We start from the raw sequence: 21,210 nt of genomic DNA, 5'->3' as shown, positions 1-21,210 counted from the left end.
TTTAAAAGGGATACTATGATACTGTTTGGAAACTGATCCCTAGTAGCGTTGTCTTGAGTGCTAAAATTCAAGATGCGGGGCGCTGCATTTCTTGAAACGAAAGTAAGATCTATGATGCTTGAGGCTCCCCTCCCGTTAAATGTATTAGTAAGTGGGACTGCAGGCACCACTAGTTTGTTTGCCAGCCCCAAATCGAGGGCAAACAATGTTTCGTTTAAATAGTCACCAATTGGTATGTGGGGAAAATGGGCCAACGTGTTTTTGTTCTCATCCTCAATACCACAGTTTGATTTCGTGTTAATATGGGTACAGAGTGTTAAATTGAAGTCGCCACCCCAAATTGTCAGTGAGTTATTAAAGTGAAAATTATGTGACTCTTGAAGTGAAAGAGAGATATGCTTTAAAGTTGTCAATAATTGAGCCTGTTTGATATTACTATAAAAATTCACCAAAATATAGGTGCCGCTTTTATTCATATTTAACTTTATTATTTGGAAGTTGGGGTCTGTTCTAAGCACAGTAATTTCCTTAATCTTGATGAGGTTAGATATAAAGGTGATCAGGTCCTCTTTAGCTCTCCCAGAGACTGTGGGAATTGCTGGAGTAAAATAGGTTTTATACCCCTCCATGTGAATTGGTAAAGTAGCACACGTCTCCTGTAAGCAGAGGACATCAAAGTCCCCCGCAAATCTCAACCAGAGGTCATTGGTCATTTGAGCCCAGCTACATTCCAGAATAATATTTTCAGTGCATGACCGACCGGAATATCGGAACGAGTCAAGCCCTGGTCATTTGGCTCATCACCTAGAAGGGGACGTTCCAGGATGACAGGACCTTCTTTGTCTTGAGCAACATTCATGTGGAGGGATGTGCCGCAATTCTCTGTGGTAGGTGGATTTTACAGGTCAGGGAGATTCGAATTGCTGTTTGGATCTTCAACTGAAGGTGCCCGAATAGTTGTATGATAAAGGTCTGCCTGGTGTGTCCCTAAGTGTGTTAAAACTCTCAAGGGGCCCGGGAGGCTAAAGTCAAAATTGACCAGTCAATCGGTTTCATCCAGGGCAGATAGTAAGTTAATTCTATTGGTAGTTGCGACTCCGTAACATTCGCCCTGGTGTGGCATTGGATTCCTCAGTTTTATGTCATGTGGGAGCCTAGTTAATGGAGGATAAAAGAAGCCGAGCAGGAGGATACTTATACCTCTCGTATTTACAAAATCATTTCCAGCCTCCCGAAGTATTTTCCTGACCAGTACCGGGGATCTAAATGTTAACACAATGCAGTCTCCAAACAGGGACTTCCCAGTATTTCCCACCCACTGGACCCTTCTTGCCATCTTAAATTCTCTGAATAATAAGTCTGTTGACCCAGTCCTCCCACCCAGCCAATGAAGTGATTTATTTCTAAGTGTCTCCCGGGATTCGTCCTCGGAAAGACCCTTTTTAGGGACGTTTGCCAAAATTATTACATAAGGAGTAGCCTCTGGAGGGAGATGGAGTAATGGCTCTGAACTGGGATTTTCCCACATTTGGCATGAAGGGGTAAAAGGTCTAGTATGTGAATACTGAGGAGGTTGTGGCAATAAGGTTGGTACTTTTGGTAAACTTGATAACCTTTCATCCCTTAGATCAGATAGTGAGGTTGTCGCTAATTTATTTGCCATGAGCTGGGTATAGGGACCCGACCTTATATCATTAATACCCTGAATTGGTAATTGGGTTCCCGCCGTTCCAGGTTCCTTATCACTGGTCTGAAAATGCCCTCTTTCAACAGTAGTTAAGGGGCCTGACTCCATGTTAATCCTCCCAACCTCTCTCCTGTGTTCTTGATTATCTACATTTGTGCCACTAGTCTGGTTGTTATTAGTACAAGTGAAATGATTTTCTATGAGGGTTAATCTGCCCCTCAGTTGATCCGGATTCACTCTATAAGGTAAAGGTCTAATCTTTCCACCAGAATAGTTAAACTCTTTATGTCATTACTGAGTGCGCCGAGGGTTCTGCCGTTCTGTTCTTTGCCTCTATCAGAACCTTTTTTTGCGCCTGTACTCGTTTGGCCTTTCTTATCCATTTTGTTTGCTTAGCCCGCCCTGGGGTGTTTCTACCCTCCAGTCCTAATACTTTGGTGGAACGTGAGCTCTCGTCCAGTGGCTGGTTCTTCTGTTTTTTCTGAGGGGGTTGCAATGGGGAATCAGAGTCACCTATTGAAATTTTTTAAGAGATAGGTTGTATACACCCATTTATAGGAGTGGTAGGGGCAGCGGCCTGGTTGGATAACACCTGTGCTTCCTGATGGTTTGGCTCTGTAATAGACTGTAAAGAGCCAGCCTCTATTGACTCCTCTACCGAGGTAATCTGCTTGTTCAAGGCCCCCATAGCCCCTGTTAAATAATTCAATAGTGATTGCTGTGAGTCCATTGTTTTTTTTTTTGTTATACTTGGCTTTGGACTAGTAATTTTCCTTTTCCCCATGTCTAAACACGTTGCTTGAATTCAATATTAAAATCAATGCTAGACTGCATTAATAAACCAACTATCACATAGCAGATTAGACAAAATGTGTGCTAATATGTACAGATCCCATACACCGCGGTTCAAAGATACATTCATGGGAGAGTTCACAAAAGGCAATAGCTGTATACTTGCCAGTCCTTTCCTAGGACGTTGAATCCCCAAAGGAAAATCCAAGAAAATGAGCCCAGCCCGGCCTCACACGGCCACAGACGGGCAAGGACGGGCCCGGTCTTTGCCAGGGCGAGCCCGCGCGCGTCCCGCGCCGCGGGACCCTCGGACAGATTTGAGTCCTGGTGGCTGGGTTGTGGAGGCTCGCGCCACGCCTCTCGCGAGACCGCACTGCCTGCTGGAAGTAGTCTCCAGGCTGTCGCGGTCCGGAGGTCGGCTGAAGTGGGGGCAGAGTCCCGGGGGCAGGTGAAGAGATCCGGCGAGCAAGGGCGGGTAAGGGCCAAACAGAGCAGCAAACGTGTCCCGCACCACGGGAGCCCTCAGGCAGATTTGAGTTCTGGTGGCAGCTGGGTCGCGGAGGCTCGAGCCACGCGTCTCGCGAGACTGCACTGTCTGCTGGAAGGTGTAGTCTCCTGGCAGTCGCGGTCCGTGGTCCGGAGGTCGGCGGCAGTGGGGGCAAAGTCCCAGGGGGCAGGTGAAGAGATCCGGTGAGCAAGAGCGGGTTAGGGACAAACAGAGCAGCAAACGCGTCCCGCGCCGCGGGAGCCCTCGGGCAGATTTGAGTCCTGGTGGTGGCTGGGTTGCGGAGGCTCGCACCGCGCCTCTTGCAAGACCGCACTGCCTGCTGGAAGGTGTAGTCTCCAGGCAGTCGCGGTCCGGAGGTCAGCGGCAGTGGGGGCAGAGTCCCTGGGGGCAGGTGAAGAGATCCGGCGAGCAAGGGCGGGTAAGGGCCAAACAGAGCAGCAAACGCGTCTATTCAATGCTCTTTCTGCATTTGGGCCACTGCAGGACATCAAGTACAGCGCCAAGACACCTTCCGGTAGCAGTCGCCTTGTAGAAATGTCAATAACATTAATATTGATAAACTTACTCAAGAAACATCTTTGTGGGTGGAGACTTGGCTTAGATAGATGGTGGGAATGCCATGGTTCCCACAACGGGTCATCCTGGGTGTCTTTAGATTGGGCGACGTCATGTCAGAGATGGGGATGACGTCCCTTATGGCTCTGCAGGAGAAATTCAAACTTCACCAGAGGCAGATATACAAATGTCTGTAGCTGCTAGGCCAAACTGCTGACAAACGATCTTCAGGAGCACACAGTCTTACAAATATACAAAATGGTAAAAAAAAACTCCACTGACTCCTTGCCTGAGCAGGAGACATTGGAGGGAGACCTGAGCTTACTGGCTGACAATAACTGGTGGGAGTCATACGCTGCCTGGGGAATCAGCTATTTAAGTTTACTCAGCTAAGCTACCTATTCCGAACATACCTTAATCAATATTGATAGTGGAAAATGGGTCTGGTGGCTTCCCAATGTGCCTCAGATATTGTCTTATAACGGTATCCTTCTTCACATGGTTTTGGACCTGTATGGTGGGCAATACATTTTGGGAGGAGATACTTTCAATACTTTGCGCAGTGCCCTAGTTGGATACTTCTTCAAGACCTCCAAATAACTTTGCTAAATATTTCCATTGACCTCAATAGTAAGTTAAAAACTATCACTACTCTGGGTTGGTTAACTGGTTCAAACTAATCCACAGTAGTGGCAGTTTGTAACTGTTACTAACTTGAGACATTGTTCAAACATTGTAGGAAATTGAGTTTCTGGTTCAGAGAGGTGAAATCCTACTCAAGCAGCAGCCACAATTCTTGGCAGGGCAAAGTCACAAGCAAATCCCAAATCAACTTGTGCATAACCCTCTAGTAGCTTGGCACAAAAGCAGTCAGGCTTAACTTGGAGACAATGTGTAAAGTATTTATGTAGCACCACACCAATCTAGTACAATTTAACAAAGTATTTGAAACCAAAACAACAAAAATCCAAATAGCAAATCTGGAGATATGTAATTTTAAAGATATGAGGGACAATAGAGCTAAAAAGCATACATCTCCAACTGTAGTTATATGGTGGCACTACACTAAGACAAATTAACAAGTTAAGGCCGACCGTGATGGAGAACACATTCGTTCTTCGGAGTGTTCCAGAGGTTCAGATGTGAACTGAAGACTAAGAGTTGGGTCTGAGGATCCAGTAGAGTAGGAGAAGTTTCTAGTGGCTTCTACCCACAAAGGTGTTTGGAATTTCGTACCGCCCTGTCCTGGCCTCAGACTGTCTGGGAACATTGTCTGGGATCACAATAGCCTAGAGTTATACCCTTTGTGAGTGTGCTAGAGCAGTGGCTTTGAAATGAAATGTGACAGATGACAGCTCCTCCTCATCCTGACAGAGGAGGAGCATCCGGACAACACCTATTCCCTCTTTGCCTCACTGTCTGGGAGGAATACACAAATCAAATCAAAGGCACTCGTAAAGCACTCGGCTACTTCAAGAGTGTCCCTGTTCTGCAGGTACTACAACCACTGATCACTAAAAAAGGAACAAGGAAATACCCAGGTCCTTGGACCATGCTTTAAAGAACTCAGATCCGTAGAGGCCCAAAGAGAACAGGAAAGAGAATTCCAGCCTGGAGCAGCCAATGCAGAGAAGGAAGAGCTTCCCCAGTTCTTGCTGGCCTATAGTGAGAGAGTCTCTTAGTGAAATAGCTAGGCTCTAGGCCATAGTAAGCCTTGAAATTCACTGTCTCTGATAGCATCAAATACTCTCTTCCAAATAGGCAACTAATGCATCTCCTGAAGAAGTGTTTGGATAGAGATGTTTCTAGGGATATTTAGCAGGAGTCGAGCTGCAGCATTCTGCACCAACTGGAGCCTCTTCAGTTGGTACAGAGGTAGACCCCAGTATAGTGCGCTGGCGTAGTACAAGCGAGATGTTATTAGGGCATGGACTACCGTCTTCTGACATTAAGCCGGGAGCAGAAATAGGGATTTCCTCAGAAACTGAAGGAGGACAAAGCAAGTCCCCAATACACTCTGTACCTGGGGTTTGAAGGACAAGTTATTATCAAACTTCACTCCAAGGTTCCGAACCACTATAAACAAAGTCAGGGGAGAAGGAGCACAGCTAGATCCTACCATTCCAAAGGGGGAGGGGAATCTGTCAGCGAGGAGGCTTGTGGAGTAGACAGTGGTGAGAGCAGACCCCCAAGTAGTTTGACTCACTGTTGTTACTATTAGCTGGCGCAGTCTGGCTCACAGAGCCACTAGAGTCAGCGTAATTGCTGGTACCAACTACTGAAAAAGTCTCTACAATACCCATGAGCTTACTCTAAAAAGAATCCATAAGTTGAGAGCAGATGTTTCGGCAAGGGCTCCAAAGGCTGAGCGAGGGAGGAGAGATTGGCAAATTTTCTTAATATTTTAAAAACCTCTCTAGCTTTGTTATTAGATGAGGCAATTTCATTGATGAACTATTTTGCTTGGTCCTTTTTTATTTCCTTATTGTAGGACTGCAGCTCCTTTTTAGAACAAGCTTTATCCTTTGCTAAAACTTATGCCAGGATCTTACAAGCCTTTTACAATTCTGTTGCCTAGTTCTAAGCTCCTTAACACACCAGGGGGCCGAGGGACATCTCTGGCCAAGAGACGCTGACTTGATGGGAGCCACTTGGTGAGATATATTACCCAACCAGGCATTAACTGCTAGTGCATCAGCATTGATCCTCTCTGATGAATGGGTAAGTTTGTCCACAAATTGTCTTACCTTCCAAGCGGACATAGAATGCAAATGGGAGTGAGTATGGGGGTCATCAATGTTGTCTAAATGAATATTCAAGTCTCCTAGACAGAGAAATTGGGATATTTTAATAGATGACTAGAAAGACTGTCCTCTAATGAGGACAGGAATTAAGTGCAAATAAACAAAAGGGGGAGGTCGAGTGAAGAAGTAGGATTCCGTCTTCGGAGGACAACTCATCCAGAGTTTATTGCACAATAGCAATCACCCCCCAGACGTTTCTGAATGCTCATGAAGCAAGCAAGCTATACCTAATAAGTCATGCGAATTGCATTGAACTTGAGCTATACCGCTGTAGGCACATTATAGCCTGTATTTTTATATACACATATTCCTTCACTTTTTGAGATCCACACAATTTTGTGACAGAATTAGTGAAACGTGAGTAAGGTGGGGAAGTTGTGCCCCCGTCCTGAAGAAGGAGCCTTTGCTCCGAAACATGTCGACGCACACATGAGGTACTGTCCATTAACACGACAGGACCAACCTCGCACTTCATTTCTTTTAGTAGTACCAGCCCGGGGTATGAATACATTTTTTTCACCAAACCCACGAGCCAGGTATCTTTTCAATCCTTCACTAAAATCCCACCACTCACATATAAGTATCCCTATCACATGCATCACACACACCACACATAGTCTAAACTATAAGTGCTCCCGCGTAGTCGTAGGTCGCAGCACACCGCATCCCGTTAGCGGGGTGCGAAGACCCCAATGATGAAGCATGACACCAAGGGGCCTGTTGGTGTGTGAGGGGTATTTCAAGAAACACTAAGTGCTCCCACACCACTGTGAGGAACACTTCCCTAAACTCCCCTAGTAGGATTCTTGTTGATTTTGTGTGACAGGAATTCAGTGGCATAGCCTGGGATGATAGATCAAAATTCCAGCCAAGGACCTATTTGATGTAAGAGAAAAGCAGAAGCCCAAAGATTCAGCTCTCTGAAGCTCTGAAATCTCAAAGGAAGTAGACTTTAGGGAACGTGTTGTGACTATAGCCACTCCCCCACCTCTCTTACCACTCTATCATGGAGGTCAATAGAGTAATCTGCTGGAATTTCTAACGCGATATCCGGCGCAGAGTTATCGCTTAACCACGTCTCTGTAAGAAAGACGATATCCAACTGTTCCTCCCTTAGGAGCTCAAAAATGTACAATGCATTTCTATGGAGCGACCGTACCTTTATTAGCACCACATGAATCATAAATGTATTAGCATGATGCTTGCTGACATTCACCAGAAGCCTGGGAGATGTTAACGCAGGGAATGTTGGCAGGCAACATATAGTCGGACAGCCTAAGTGAACACAGAGGGCATGTTGGAGGCAATGATGAAGTTAGCAAGGGGCGCTAGGTGGCGCACTAGCGTATTGAAGCCTTCACATGAGGCTCCTGCAGTCCGGCGACAATTATCTGTCTAAAAATCCAAGGTATCCGACAACTGCATGCCGAGTTTGGTCGGAATCGGAGTGACGCTGCACTGGTGAGATGCTCCGGCAGTTTTGACGGACTGGCCAGGTGGAGGAAACGGCGTGATCAACCGGCCGTATTAACCAGGCAAGCCCGGGGCTGTGATTACGGCCTTAGGCCCTAAGATCAGGCGAGTCGTGCGGCGCGACCTTGCAACATCGAATCACCGGGACATTTGCGGCGGTGATTGCCTGGGGTAGTGGCGACACCGTTCCCCCCCCCCCCCCCCAACAGCGTCTGAAGCGGTCAACAGGCCTGTTGCTGGTGCTCGGTAGAGCCGATACTGCCCTGGAATTATGGGGGCCCGACTTTTGGAGGCGCAGGTCTTGGGGATGTGATTACTCAACTAGCTGACCGGGTGTGGACGTCTCTCCCTCCCCCTCCAACGGGATGCAAAAGTGAACTGCCGGGTGCCCACACAAGGGGTGAACGAGCCGCCAGGGATATCAGCGGGAGTGTGGGGAAGGAGCCCCCGGTGGAAGCCTAGTGACGGAGCGCCTGGGGGTCATGAGAGCTAGTGCCGCCTCGGCACTTCATAATGATCTTAGTAAGATTGGCTGTGGAAGACCTTACTCCCCCATAAGAGATCACTACAACCAGCAAGAGCCTTAAAGTGAGTGAATATACTGTTTGGCGGGCTGCGCCTGTGATTGTGCAAGAGGCCATGCTCCAGAATTACTTATCGGGATAACGACAGCGGAGAGTCGAAATATTGGTGGGGATTACAGCGTCGCCTGTCGCGCCAGTGGTGTTGTTCTGCTCTTCACTCCTTCATACTGCGGGCAAGTTACTGCGGGGTCTGGACTGCAGCGCCAAGGGACTGAGTGAGGAGGACGGCGCCATTTTGGATTTGGAGGCGAGTAGATCAGTCCACGCCCATTGATTGGCACAGCACACAGTACTGCCCTGAGATTGCTGAGTATCGAGTACGGGTGGTTACGCTGCAATTACTGTTCCAGAAAGCGTGGGGCGAGAGATCAGAGGCCGAGGGACGCACTGTGCTCCTGGCATATCCTGCTACTTGGGGATCCTCTCCCCCCAACTCTTCCTGTTCCCCGTACCACATTAGGACTGCTGGCTGAAGAGATGACGTGTGGTTATCTACAGAGTGAGACAATCTGCACTGATAAGCAGTAAGGATGGGGCGGCTGGACACGAGACAGCCAAAACTCACCTTTGACTCTACCAAGAAGACGAATCGAACTGGAGGGGTCCAACACAGTCCGGCTGGAACGAGTGGAGCAGCGGGGGAATCATCGGACGCAGCAACGAACCTACAAGAAGTTCTGCACGAGATGCATCAAGGATTTGCGATGATCGCTGACAAAGTTGATAGAATATCATCGCGCATGGATGCAGTAGTTCATAAATTGGATGCCCACGAAGACCGTCTGAAAGAAGCGGAACAACGGATCTCGAACTCGGAAGACACTACGACGCAGCACACCTCGCAGCTCTCCAGAATGGACAACCTGCTGCGGGTTATTGCGGTCAAGAACGAGTATTTGGAGGCGAGAAGTAGACGTAATAATGTTCGTATAGTAGGCATTCCGGAGACGTCCAATGTGGGAAAATGGAGGACTATGTTGAGAAGATGTTATTGGCGGCGATTGGCTCAGAAGTTTTTTCTCCGCAATTTATAGTGGAGAGGGCGCATCGATCCTTGGGCCCCAGACCAAAACCAGGTAAGCCTCCTAGACCTATCATCGCTCGGCTACTGAATTATAGGGATAGGGATTTGGCCTTGCGTGCGGCCCGCAACACGAAATCACTCTCATACGATGGCAATTCTTTTACCATATACCCAGACTTCACACCGATGGTACAGGAGGAGCGGAGGAAGTTTCTGGCTGTGAAGGCCAAGCTGCGTAATTTGCAAATGGACTACGCATTGCTCTACCTGGCTCGCCTGAGAGTCACGTACCAGGGACAACAAAGCATTTTCTCAAACCCTCAGCAAGTAGAGGATTTTCTTAAACACTATAGGCGTGCTAACAGGCCTGCTGAGGGGGCAGAGGAAGATCCGGATCCACTGCACGAGGAGATGGAGGAAGGTGAACAGTGAGTGGGTGAACATTGACCACATATCGTGACTTTGGTTATCTGTATATGAGTATGGGGCAGGAGGTATGAGAATGGGGTTCTTGGCCGGGGAAGGTATTGCAATGGAGTACGCATTTCTGACTGTCCCCCACATATATGAGTACTGGGGTGCACGAGTATCTTTGTATACGCGACATTCTTTGTTGCTTCTTTTTTCTGTTTTATATTGGCCATTGATAGTATTGCTTGTTGATGCGGTACCCAAGTTGCCTATGTTTATAGCGCTGGACACTCCTCAGGGTCCCTGGGCCGGACTACAAGTAACATTGTGGTTTTGGCTAAAGTGAGGGGAATTAGTGTTGCCGCCTAGAAATGATCCCCAAAGGGAAATACCCTCAAGTTTCTTTGTTGAGTAGGGAGTTCACTAGCCCTAGTTCTCGGGCAATTGTGGGAGGGGGGGAGAGTACATGGCTGGCAGGTTGGGGTTGCTTCAGTGGGAGTGGGGAGGGTGTAAAGTGCTAGAGGAAGGACATACAGAGGAGGGTGGTGTGGGAAGTTCATTGGAATGCTGTTTTGCATATTCATGAATGTACATTGCTATGGTTGCTGTGGCTAATTTTGATACGAATGCGGGTTCATGTGAAATGTAACATGCTTTGCAATATATGGCTGTTCAGGATATGGGGATTTGATAAGGGATGGCAGATACTGAAAGAATAATTAAACTTTCAGTTTTGTCCTGGAATGTGAGGGGATTAAATGATGCCAGAAAGGGCAGGAAGGTGGTGGCATATCTGGAGCAGCATCATGTACAAATCGCATTATTGCAGGAAACGCATCTGAGCCCACGCTCTACTTATGCATTTGCTAGCAAGTGGGCAGCGGTAAGAAGTTTCTCTTCATATTCCGCATATGCCAGGGGCACTGCAATCTTAATTATAAAAACTGTGCCTTTTGTGAAACTTGGTGAGCATACAGATACAGAGGGGAGATTTGCCATATTGTGAAGCAGGCTTGGTACTGACACAGATCAACAAAAAGAGAGATAGGGAGAGTAGAAAACACTCTTAGTCCCCAAGGTTATCAGAAAACAACAACAAAAGAGTGTTCCTGTGTTAGTTGGGTATAAACGGAGCACAAGAGATCAACAAAGCCCATTAGGTACGTATCAGACTTTGAGGCTAAAAACATCCAGTCCATCAACAACCCCTTTGCCAGGAACATTTCCTTTTGGAAACGGGACATAGATGATGTGCTGCTAATATGGAAAGGAAGTATGGAACGACTGATGGAATTCCTGGGCTGGATCAATACCATCAACAGGTATCTGCGGTTTACCCATACAGTTAGCACCACGGAGGTGGTGTTCCTGGATGTGGTAATAACGAACAGTGGGACGACCCTTACTACCAAAACCCACTACAAGGCCACAGCTAAAAATAACCTACTACAGTTTTCCAGCTTCCACCCACGACCATTAAGGGAAAACCTACCCTACGGACAATATCTACGAATCCGTCGGAATTGTAGTAGCACAGATGATTTTAAACTACAATCAACTGACCTAACTGCAAAATTGCAACAAAGAGGCTACCCCAATCACATTCTCAACAAGGGATTCAAACGGGCACGGAACCAACCACGAGAGGTACTACTGGAACCTGTCTTACCAACCAGGGTGGAACCCCCTCTGACTTGTGTCACCACCTATAGTGCTCTGTCGAACCAGATGAAGAAATCCATAAATAAAATTTGGAAAATCATCTCTAGCACTAAGAAGGATTGGCAGAAACCCCTGTTCTCTTTTAAGAAAGGACGTAGCTTGAAAGATGCACTGGTCCATACGAGGCCTAAAGAACTAACAGCAACCCCAATCAGGAGTGTCACTGACGCATGGAATCTACCTAAAGTCACCGGCCACTATCCATCTGCCAACTGTTCTGTATGCCACCTGACTACTTCCACCAAATCATTGACTGTGGAACCTGGCAAAACATGGTGGCAAAAAGCACACACCAACTGCAACTCCACTAATGTTGTCTACCTTGTCACATGCCCCTGTTTACTCCGGTACGTGGGTATGACGACTAGAAAAGTCAAACAGAGGATATGCGAGCATAGGAGCAATATCAGGTGCAAAAAAGCCACGACGAAAATGAGTGGCCACTTCCTACAAACTAACCATACAACTAATGACTTGAGATGGACTGTTATCGAGCAAATTACCGGGGGCCCCAACGTTGCCGATAGACTGTTCGAAAAGGAGCAACGTTGGGTGTACCGTCTGGAAACCCATATAAATGGCCTGAATGATGATATCCCATGGGGATCTATCCTTAAGTAATCTATTACACAATGCAACTCGTATAAGTTCTGTTACTTCCCCCACCTGTGAAAGACAATGTACGAACCAACTGATGTCCTTAACCACCGTCAGTGTTTCCTCCCAATTCAGTACCCTGTGTCTGAATTATATGAGGCTCCATCACCTATTTAGGATATCGCTAGACTCTTTGAGTCTTTTCCTGGGTTTGTTTACCTGAGACCCAATTGGCCAAATTCTCACACATGCGCACACCATTCAACGCCCACCCCGGAAGTGCGTACACCTCTTAATGAGCCTGGGTATTTAAACCGGCTTTTCATTCCAAGCCCGGATCGGCGAGACCCGGTTCTGAGGGCTGTTCAGGTGTACACTCGGGAGACTGGCGTCGTGGGCGTGAGTAATACTCTGGCTGCACTCAACCATATGAGCTAAGTACCTTTGAAGCTTCTGTATCTAGTTTGTCCCTTGTTTTGCCTTTTTCTTCACCTTGCAGGATGTGCCAAATACGCCGTCCCCTCCCTCCCGCGGTCTATGGGGTGAAAGTTCATCCCTTGTGAAGTGAGAACCTGTCTATCTCACTTTTTCTCGGTTGGGATGAGTGGTCACAGGCCCTTGGCCCATTGATCGCCTAGTGGTAAAGTTGTGAGCGAATGTCCACACCATCGCCATTCCCCTTCTTTTTCACTTATTTTTCTCTTAGCGCACGCGCACTGAGGGCCATTGTACTGTGAGCAACCGCCAAGTACGACACGTGAGATTGCCTCCACACTGTTAAAAGCTAGACAATAGTCTGATTAGTCCGAGCCACAGGGAGAGCCACGCACCTCTGCTACTAGGTATGAGTGGTGCACTTGTTGGCACCTCGAGCACAAGTCACCGGCTTTAATTTGCTAGCCTATTGACAAATTCTAATTGTTTGTTTGTCTCTTCATGTTTGTCTGTACCTTTTACCTCCACAGGTGTTTTGTTTTTGGTCTCTGAATCAGAGACTCAGAGGCTGTGTGCTTCCCGCCTTTTGGTTGGTGAAGCCCCCTCGGTTTTTTGCACTTCACAGACACTTTTTACTTTCAAGTCCTTTGGTAGGGTGGGCCTTAGCGTGCCCATACCGCCGGGGTTTATTCACTCTAGGTCCTGACGAATGCCAGGTTAATTACACCATTCCGGCTGAAACATGTTGACCAACCACTTTTTCACCTAATGTTATTGGAAGCAGACCATCTAATTAGTTGGCCTTGCTTACCAACACATTTTTTAACCTTGTCCTTGATGATCATAGATTTAAACACTTTTTTGATACATACAAGGCAATTTTAACTCACCACCTCACTCTGTTCACATAAATTCACCACATAGCCCTCACCTCTTCACATTACCAGCTCCGCAGCAAATCTGGCGTTGTAGCACACTGGGGTGACATTCGGTCACACCCAGTGGGGCCCGATGATGAAGCAAGTCACCGACCAGGTCAGTGAGTGAGGGCTTTAATAACAAACCTAATGGGCTTTGTTGATCTCTTGTGCTCCGTTTATACCCAACTAACACAGGAACACTCTTTTGTTGTTGTTTTTTGGTACTGACACAGTCACAATAGTAAATTGTTATGGTCCTAACGTAGATTCGCCCGAATTTTTCACGCAGCTATGGGGAAAGATACTAGACACTGGGTCAATGCATATTATATGGGGAGGAGACTTTAATGTTGCGATGGCCCCTGGACTAGACAGGTCTGATGGAAGCCCCCAATATAACAGACATGCCAGGGATGCATTAGAGGATATCATGGGTGAAGGAGGACTTATAGATAGCTGGAGGTTTGTGCATGCTGGGCTTCGAGAGGGAACACACTTTACCACACACGCCAACACGTGGGCCAGGCTTGACTACTGTCTCCTGTCTCGAGGATTGGCGGTTAATCTGGGCAGAGCTACTCACTTACCACGGTCCTATTCGGACCATTGCCCGGTTCTGGTTCAGATATCGATCCCGGGATTTGATAGGGCCGCAACAACGTGGCGTATGCAACCCACAGCACTTTTGGATACACAGTTTAAAACGGAGTTGGGGGAGGAAATCGCAGACTTTTTTCCTCGCAATCATGGATCGGTGGATAGCGTAGAAACCATCTGGGAAGCGTTTAAGGTGACGGTAAGGTGATATTGCATATCAAAGAGCTTTGGGGTACTGAGGGACATTCGAGGAACGCTTGAGAAACTAGAAAAAGAATTGAAGGAGATGGAATCTAGGATGACTCAGGAACCGATGGGCCCCATTCATAAGGAATTTAGAGACAGGCTCACGCAATATGAGGAAGAAGCAGATAGAGAGGCCAAGTTCAGGGGCAAACATTGGCAGGTACGACGATACTGTGAGGGAGAGAGGCCGGGTCGAGCACTGGCAGAAGTCACAAGACATCCACAATGCAACACACACGTACTGGAATTACGCACACCGGAGGGTGGAATACGCCTGGATTCGAAGGGTATTCTAGGCCTCTTCACAGCACACTATGAGGAGTTATATGCTACGCAACGCGCTGCGGAGGTCCGATTTGGGAACTTCTTGGACAACGTAGCACTATGCTGGCTGAGTGACACCCATAGGCAGTTCCTTGGTGCCCCATTCGAACTTGATGAAATATGAGATGAAATTATGTCCCTTAATAATGGCAAGGCGACTGGATTGGATGGTCTACCGGTGGAATTTTATAAATGTTATATTGATATAATGGCCCCGGTGTTAAGAGAGGTCTTTGAGGAGTCTTTGGAGGTGGGCATCTTGCCGGGGTCGATGAGGGAGGTGGTAATCACTTCTCTGCTGAAGCCAGGTAAAGATCCCGCTGAATGCGACTCGTATAGACCGCTTTCTTTGATAAACTGTGACGCTAAGATACTGGCGAAAGAACTGGCTACTAGGCTCTCCTTGCTTATGACCAGGATAGTCCTTCCGGATCAGGCAGGGTTTGTCCCAGGAAGATCCACGGCTAGTAACTTGCGTACTCTTTTTTCTCTGATCCAAACGACCTGCCTGTAGCTGCCATATTCCGTGATGCGACAAAAGCATTTGATTCGGTCGAATGGAGCAACCTTTTTGCCGTTTTATACAGGATGGGGTTCCCTAAAATATTCGTGGCATGGATAAGACTACTTTATACGGATCCAACGGCGAGAGTGCTAATTAATGGTGAGCTTTCGGACCCGATCTCCCTAACCAGAGGCACCATACAGGGGTGTCCGTTGTCCCCGTTACTATTCGCGATTGCGATTGAACCCTTAGCATGTCGTATCCGACAACTGCACAAACAAAGCGCTTTTAAATGTTTTCAACGACAGATAGATGTATCACTCTATGCTGACGATTTAAAGTTATATGTGGTAGATCCATGGACTAACCTCAACCCACTGCTCAGGGAATTTTTGGTATTCAGTCCACTGTCTGACATACAAATAAATTGGAGGAAATCACAGGTTTTTCCCCTGACCCCTGCAGTGGCCCGGTTCTCATTGGATTATCCACATGAATGGTGTGACTCTGACCTACCTTATTTAGGGATTCAGATATCGATTGTAAAGGAGGAGACATTTTGAATGAATTATGGCACTGCCATCACTAAACTGACGGAGGATGTTACACGGTGGATATCTTTACCTTTCACCATGGCTGGTAGGGCTTCACTAATTAAAATGGTGGTTTTACCTCGATTTTTATACTTGTTTCAGAATATCCTGTATTATCCAGGTGCATTTTTTTTTTAAACACTACTTTCTGAACTGTTCCGGCTGTTCTGGGCAGGCAAGCAACCGAGGTTGGCATGGTCGATCATCACCCAGCCTATATCAGCAGGGGATTTGATGTCCCTGATTTTCTAGTCTACTACCTGAGCGCTCAAGCCCATTTTGCCTATCACTGGTTTACACCTACACCATTCATGCCGCAACTGGCTGTGGAGGAATGGATAGCCCGACCTCTTCCATTGAAAGGCATTATTCATGGCCCAGTAAGTGCAACAGAGACACCGGCTACTACGGTGACATGCACGATTGATGCGTGGCGGCGAATACTACACAAGCTACCAGTTACTTTCCTGTATGCACCGGCTATGCCACTTGTTTATCATCGAGGTCTCTCCCTATTGCAGGAGGGGGGGATTCCAAGTGATGTGTACTAAGTTGAAAATTTTCACCTGGGGCAACCTGTTTGTGAACGGTCAGTTCAAAACACGTGAACAATTGCTTGAAGGCTGCCAACCTACACCGCTGGAAATATTCTATTATGTCCGGCTACGGCAGGGACTGAGGACTGTTATACCGCATTTTCCGAAGGAACCTGAAACAGTACTTCCATTGCAAGTTCTGCTTACATCTGCGGATGGAAGGCATCTGGTTTCTCACCTATACCGTAGCATCGGAGGGCAATGTGAGAGTGGAGAGCGCTCAGGCACTAGAGTGCTGATATCGGCAGGGATATAACTGAGGCACAGTGGACATATTGCTGTGATCTCACTTCCAAGATCTCGGCCAGCTGCAGCCTACGAATTATCCATTATAAGTTTTTGCAGAGAATGTACTATACGCCCGAAAAAAAGATGAGGTTCAACCTATCGGATAATGACAGATGTGAGCGGTGCAACTCGGAGGGCGCAGGCTTCCCACACTTGGCATGGGCATGTCCAGGGGTGTTTGACTACTGGACTCAGGTTCACACAGCACTACAGGCTATGTTGGGTGATACGATTGAAAGAGATCCACTTACTATACTACTGGGATATACTTTGCAGGTACCCAAGTCGAACAGGAAGTTTGTAAACGTCGCACTTTTGCTAGCAAAGCGAAGGGTTGCATGTAGGTGGGGGAGGGGCCGTGCCCCGAAATTTAAGGATTGGCTGAATGATTTACTATACTGTCAGGAACAGAACACGGTATATGCTGATACACAACCATTGAGCAGCAGGGCCAGGGACATATGGGGTCCGGTAAGGGAGTACTTGGTAGCCACTACAAATTCATCTGACGATGGGAGTCAGGGAGGAGCGGATACAGCAATGGATGTGGGATTGGAGGGTCAATGCACTACAGATATGGCAAATGCCTAATAGAGATCTACAAGGGTTTGATGTGTAGATGAGTCCGTAAGGGTGGGATTATTGTACTTTTGATAAGGTGCTTCTCCGTGTTGGTTTATTATGACTATGGATGCGCTGCAGATTTCAGGGAGTAGGAGGGCCTAACTGCACAGTATAGGTTATGACATATGGTCTATGGATGCGTGTAGACCTGCTATAAGGTCCCAGCATGCAACATGGATGCCAGACTAAACGGCTGAGGGTTGAGTCCTGCAATGATCTTGTGCTTGAGTATCCCTTGGATTTGTCGTCCTTATTGATATATCATTGCTGTGACAGGTCAGACGGAGGTCTGTCATGTTCGAGGAGGCTGCTATTTCTATGGACTTGCTATGTATGTACTTACATTTATGTGACTGGCAAGATTACAGCAATCACAGACTTATGTTTAGCATGATTATTGTGGGAAAACCATACCCCAAGTTCACGTTCACCGTTACTACGACAAAAACACTTTGTGGACCTTGGACTAATGTGTACCACGCAACAGTGGGAAGAAGTGTATGCTATTGAATTCTGCCGCCGGGCCTCCAGGTTGTCGGCACATTGGCTGTGTATATATACGAGAGCAAATGACATGTTTCATCGAATGCAGCCGGCCCGTGAGGTTGTAGGCATTGAATAAGTGAAGATGACGTATTTACAATTTTAGAAAAACAGAGTTTCATCAGTCCATATTTGAAAACTTTAGGTCACAACAATCATATTATTTTCTTTGTTTGTGTTGTGGCTTAGGATGGACGGATTGGCAAAAGTAACGTCAACGTTTTGACCCTAGACGTTAGTGCAGAATTATTTGCATCTGGGGCGGGTCTTCATCAGGACAATAAGAGAGCGACAGCCTGTGGACGTGGACAGCTAGAGGATTCTTCAGTAGCCGTTTGGAAGTTTCGGTGTCAGCCGACACCCTGTTTCGAGATATCCTGACTTGGAGGATTCTTATGCCATTTATACAGGTTTCTTCACCAGTCGGTGAAGAGATTTGCGGTATGTACCGCCTGAGCGATCACTTGTACGAGCTTAGCTGGGACGCCTGAATCCGTCTCGGTGCGGCAATGAATGGTGAAAGTGCCGCGCAGCTCTGCCCTATTTAACTGGGAAGGCTACGTGGCGTACGTGTGTTTTGGCATGTCATATCTCTTAATTGAGGGAGAAGGCTAAAACGTGGTGTTGGTTCCATATTTTAGAAAACCTTTACGATTCCACATCTTGTAGATTCAGAAAGAATAACAAGTATGTACATAGAACATTGAAACATTAAGTGATGCTGCTGGTGATATTGATGTTACAAAGTGACACCGTAATTCTCACATGGTATTTTTTAGAAAAAACATAACATAGTGACATTGTAATTGTATGGATTTAAACTTTTTACAAGGAATATGTACAATAGAAATATCATGTATTTAGCGCAAACCACTTGTGATATGTGGCAACAATTACATCACAATTAAAATTGGATACCTGCAATACTAATTTACTAGGGACTAACAACTAAATTAATTGTGCTAACTGGATGTAAGCCAGTGTTACCATGTTTTAGGGAGTAAGCATGCATGCTTAGCAGTGGTCAGCATTGGTAAATTTACCTGAGTCCTTAGGCCAACAAAAATGAGATCAGATAAAATATGGCGGCGTAAGGCAAAATGTTTGGGAGAGAAACCACCCCAAGACTAACAGGTGTAATGAACATGGAAAGATCTTGTCATTTTTTTTATACAGGGCCTAATGTAGTTTTCCCTATGTTAGCCTCACTGTGCACCACTGTGCATTAGCTTTGCACATGTTACCACCTACTCACATTTGCTTCTGTGCCACATTATATTTTCACACAGAACCTGCTGTTTTCTCGTTCTGTTCGTTCCTGGGATTTAGTCTGAACAGTAGACAAGGTCAAACAACAATGTCCCTTCTTATTTTTTTCTGGTCAGGCACTCGCACCAAGACACAACACAGAAAGGAAGCTGTTGTTTAATAACATGTGAACCTTGTCATATAGGTATCCATTTTACTATAACACACAGAGAGACCAGTTTTTCCTGAGAGACAATCACGGCTGTATCTGAGATGTACAAACTAAGTTGTACAATTCCCTTCTCCAGTTCAGACCCCTTACATTCTGCAGTCTGAGCTGTCCGGTGCCCCTGTCCTTGTTCTTTAAAGCCAATCCAGGAGGCTCTGTGCAATGTAGCATTTGCCAGGGGCTGGCAGTGTGCAAGCTCTGTTGGATCGCGCCCCGGGTCACCAGACCCAGCTCTTTGCGGGCTCGCGGGCTCCTGGTGCGCGTAGATGCTAGCAGTCTCCGGCTTCAGGCGCGTGAGCTCCCAGTCCCAGTCCATGTCGCTCCGTGCACCGGTCACACCTTATCACATACCGGTCATGGAGGGGAGGGGGTGGTTGCCGCTTGTCGGGTGTAGCGAATTATGCCCCTCTGATTGTCAGGGGCACCTCGTAGTCCACTATTTCAGGTGCACTGATGGCAGTGAGGGAATACCATAGACTATCATCGCTGAATCTCTGATGTTAATTCAGTTGGGAAAGTTTTTCTTTAAAATCACTAGGATCGCACTTCTCACTAAAGCTTTTTCCACATTCTGTGCAGTGGAAGGGTTACTCACCAGTATGGATTATCAGATGTCTGAACAGTTTGCTCGCTTGAGTGACTTTTTCCACAAATTATATGCCCAAACAGGGTTTCTCAGCAGTGTGGGTTTTTCTCACATTTACCACACTAAATCTTCCTTGAATAATTATGCATCCTCCAAAGCTGGAAAAGACTTGTGCTTTGATTAAAGCTTTACCCACATTTTGTGTATTTATATAGTGTGTCCCATGTATGGATTATTTGATGGCTCAGTAGTGTACTGTTCAGAGAAAAGCATCCCCACATTCTGTGCACTCATAAGATGTCTCACTAGTGTGGATTCTTTGGTGTACCAACACATTGTAAAATTCTTTTACAGCATTCTGTACACTGTTAAGGTTTATCACCAGGATGGGTTCTGTGATATCTCAATGGTGTTCTCTTTGCAGCAAAGCTTTTCCTACATTCAGGACACTGATAGTGTTTCTCACCAGTATGGATTTTTTGATGTTTTAAGAAACCGGATTTATGAATAAGGCATTTTCCACATTCAATACACGGATAGTGTTTCTCACCATTATGGAATTGCTTATGCTTCACTAATGTTATCCACGAAATGAATCTTTTTCCACATTCAGAACAATTGTAGGGTTTTTTACCATTCTAGTCTCTATGATGCATCAACAAATAGTGAGTATTATTGAATCTTTATTCTTTTCCCACATTAAGTACAATGACAAGATTTCTCACCAGTATAAATACTCGATGATTCACTAATCTCTGCTTTTCACCGAAGCATTTTCCACATTCGGTGCACCAATAGAGTTACTTACCAGTATGGCCAACAGCCCTCTCTTCTTAACAAAGCTTTACTCACATTTTATTGTTTTTTCACTAGTATGAACTCTGATGCTTTACAAGTTCTCTCTTCTCAATAAATCTGCTTCCACATTCTGCACCGTCATAGGGTTTTTACCAGTATGGATTCTCAGATGCACCAAAAGCCTTCTCTTATGAGTGATGTTTTCCTCGCATTCTGTACATGGATATGGTTTCTCACCAGTATGGATTCTCTGATGTACCGACAAATTGTATGTGTTAACAAATCTTTTGCCCCTCAGTCTGCACACTGAAAAGAATTTTCAGCGGTATGAATTTTCTGACGACCCAACAGTGTGCTCTTTCGAGTGAAGCTTTTTCTGCATTCTGTACAGTGGTAGGGTTTCTCACCAGTATGGACTCTCTGATGTAGTAAAGGCCCTCGCTGCTGAGTGAAGCTTTTCTCACATTCTATACATGGATAAGGATTCTCACCAGTATGAATTTGCTGATGCTGCACCCGGT

At 46.4% G+C, this 21,210-nt stretch overlaps 1 pseudogene across 1 annotated transcript in view; it reads right to left on the bottom strand.

The window, feature by feature from the left end:
* Positions 1 to 17,990: 17,990 nt before the first annotated feature.
* The window catches only part of LOC147725000 (uncharacterized), a 101,795-nt pseudogene continuing 98,575 nt past the window's right edge, over positions 17,991 to 21,210 (bottom strand). The window contains exon 4 of the transcript XR_015309947.1: positions 17,991 to 21,199. The product of XR_015309947.1 is annotated as an uncharacterized LOC147725000 (transcript). The remainder of the gene's footprint in view (positions 21,200 to 21,210) is intronic.

This window comes from Lissotriton vulgaris, chromosome 4_1 (assembly GCF_964263255.1).
Source record: "Lissotriton vulgaris chromosome 4_1, aLisVul1.2, whole genome shotgun sequence".
Classification (NCBI taxonomy): Eukaryota; Metazoa; Chordata; class Amphibia; order Caudata; family Salamandridae; genus Lissotriton; species Lissotriton vulgaris.
The sequence above is the reverse complement of the archived record's forward strand: the minus strand, read 5'-3'. Positions and strand labels throughout refer to the sequence as shown.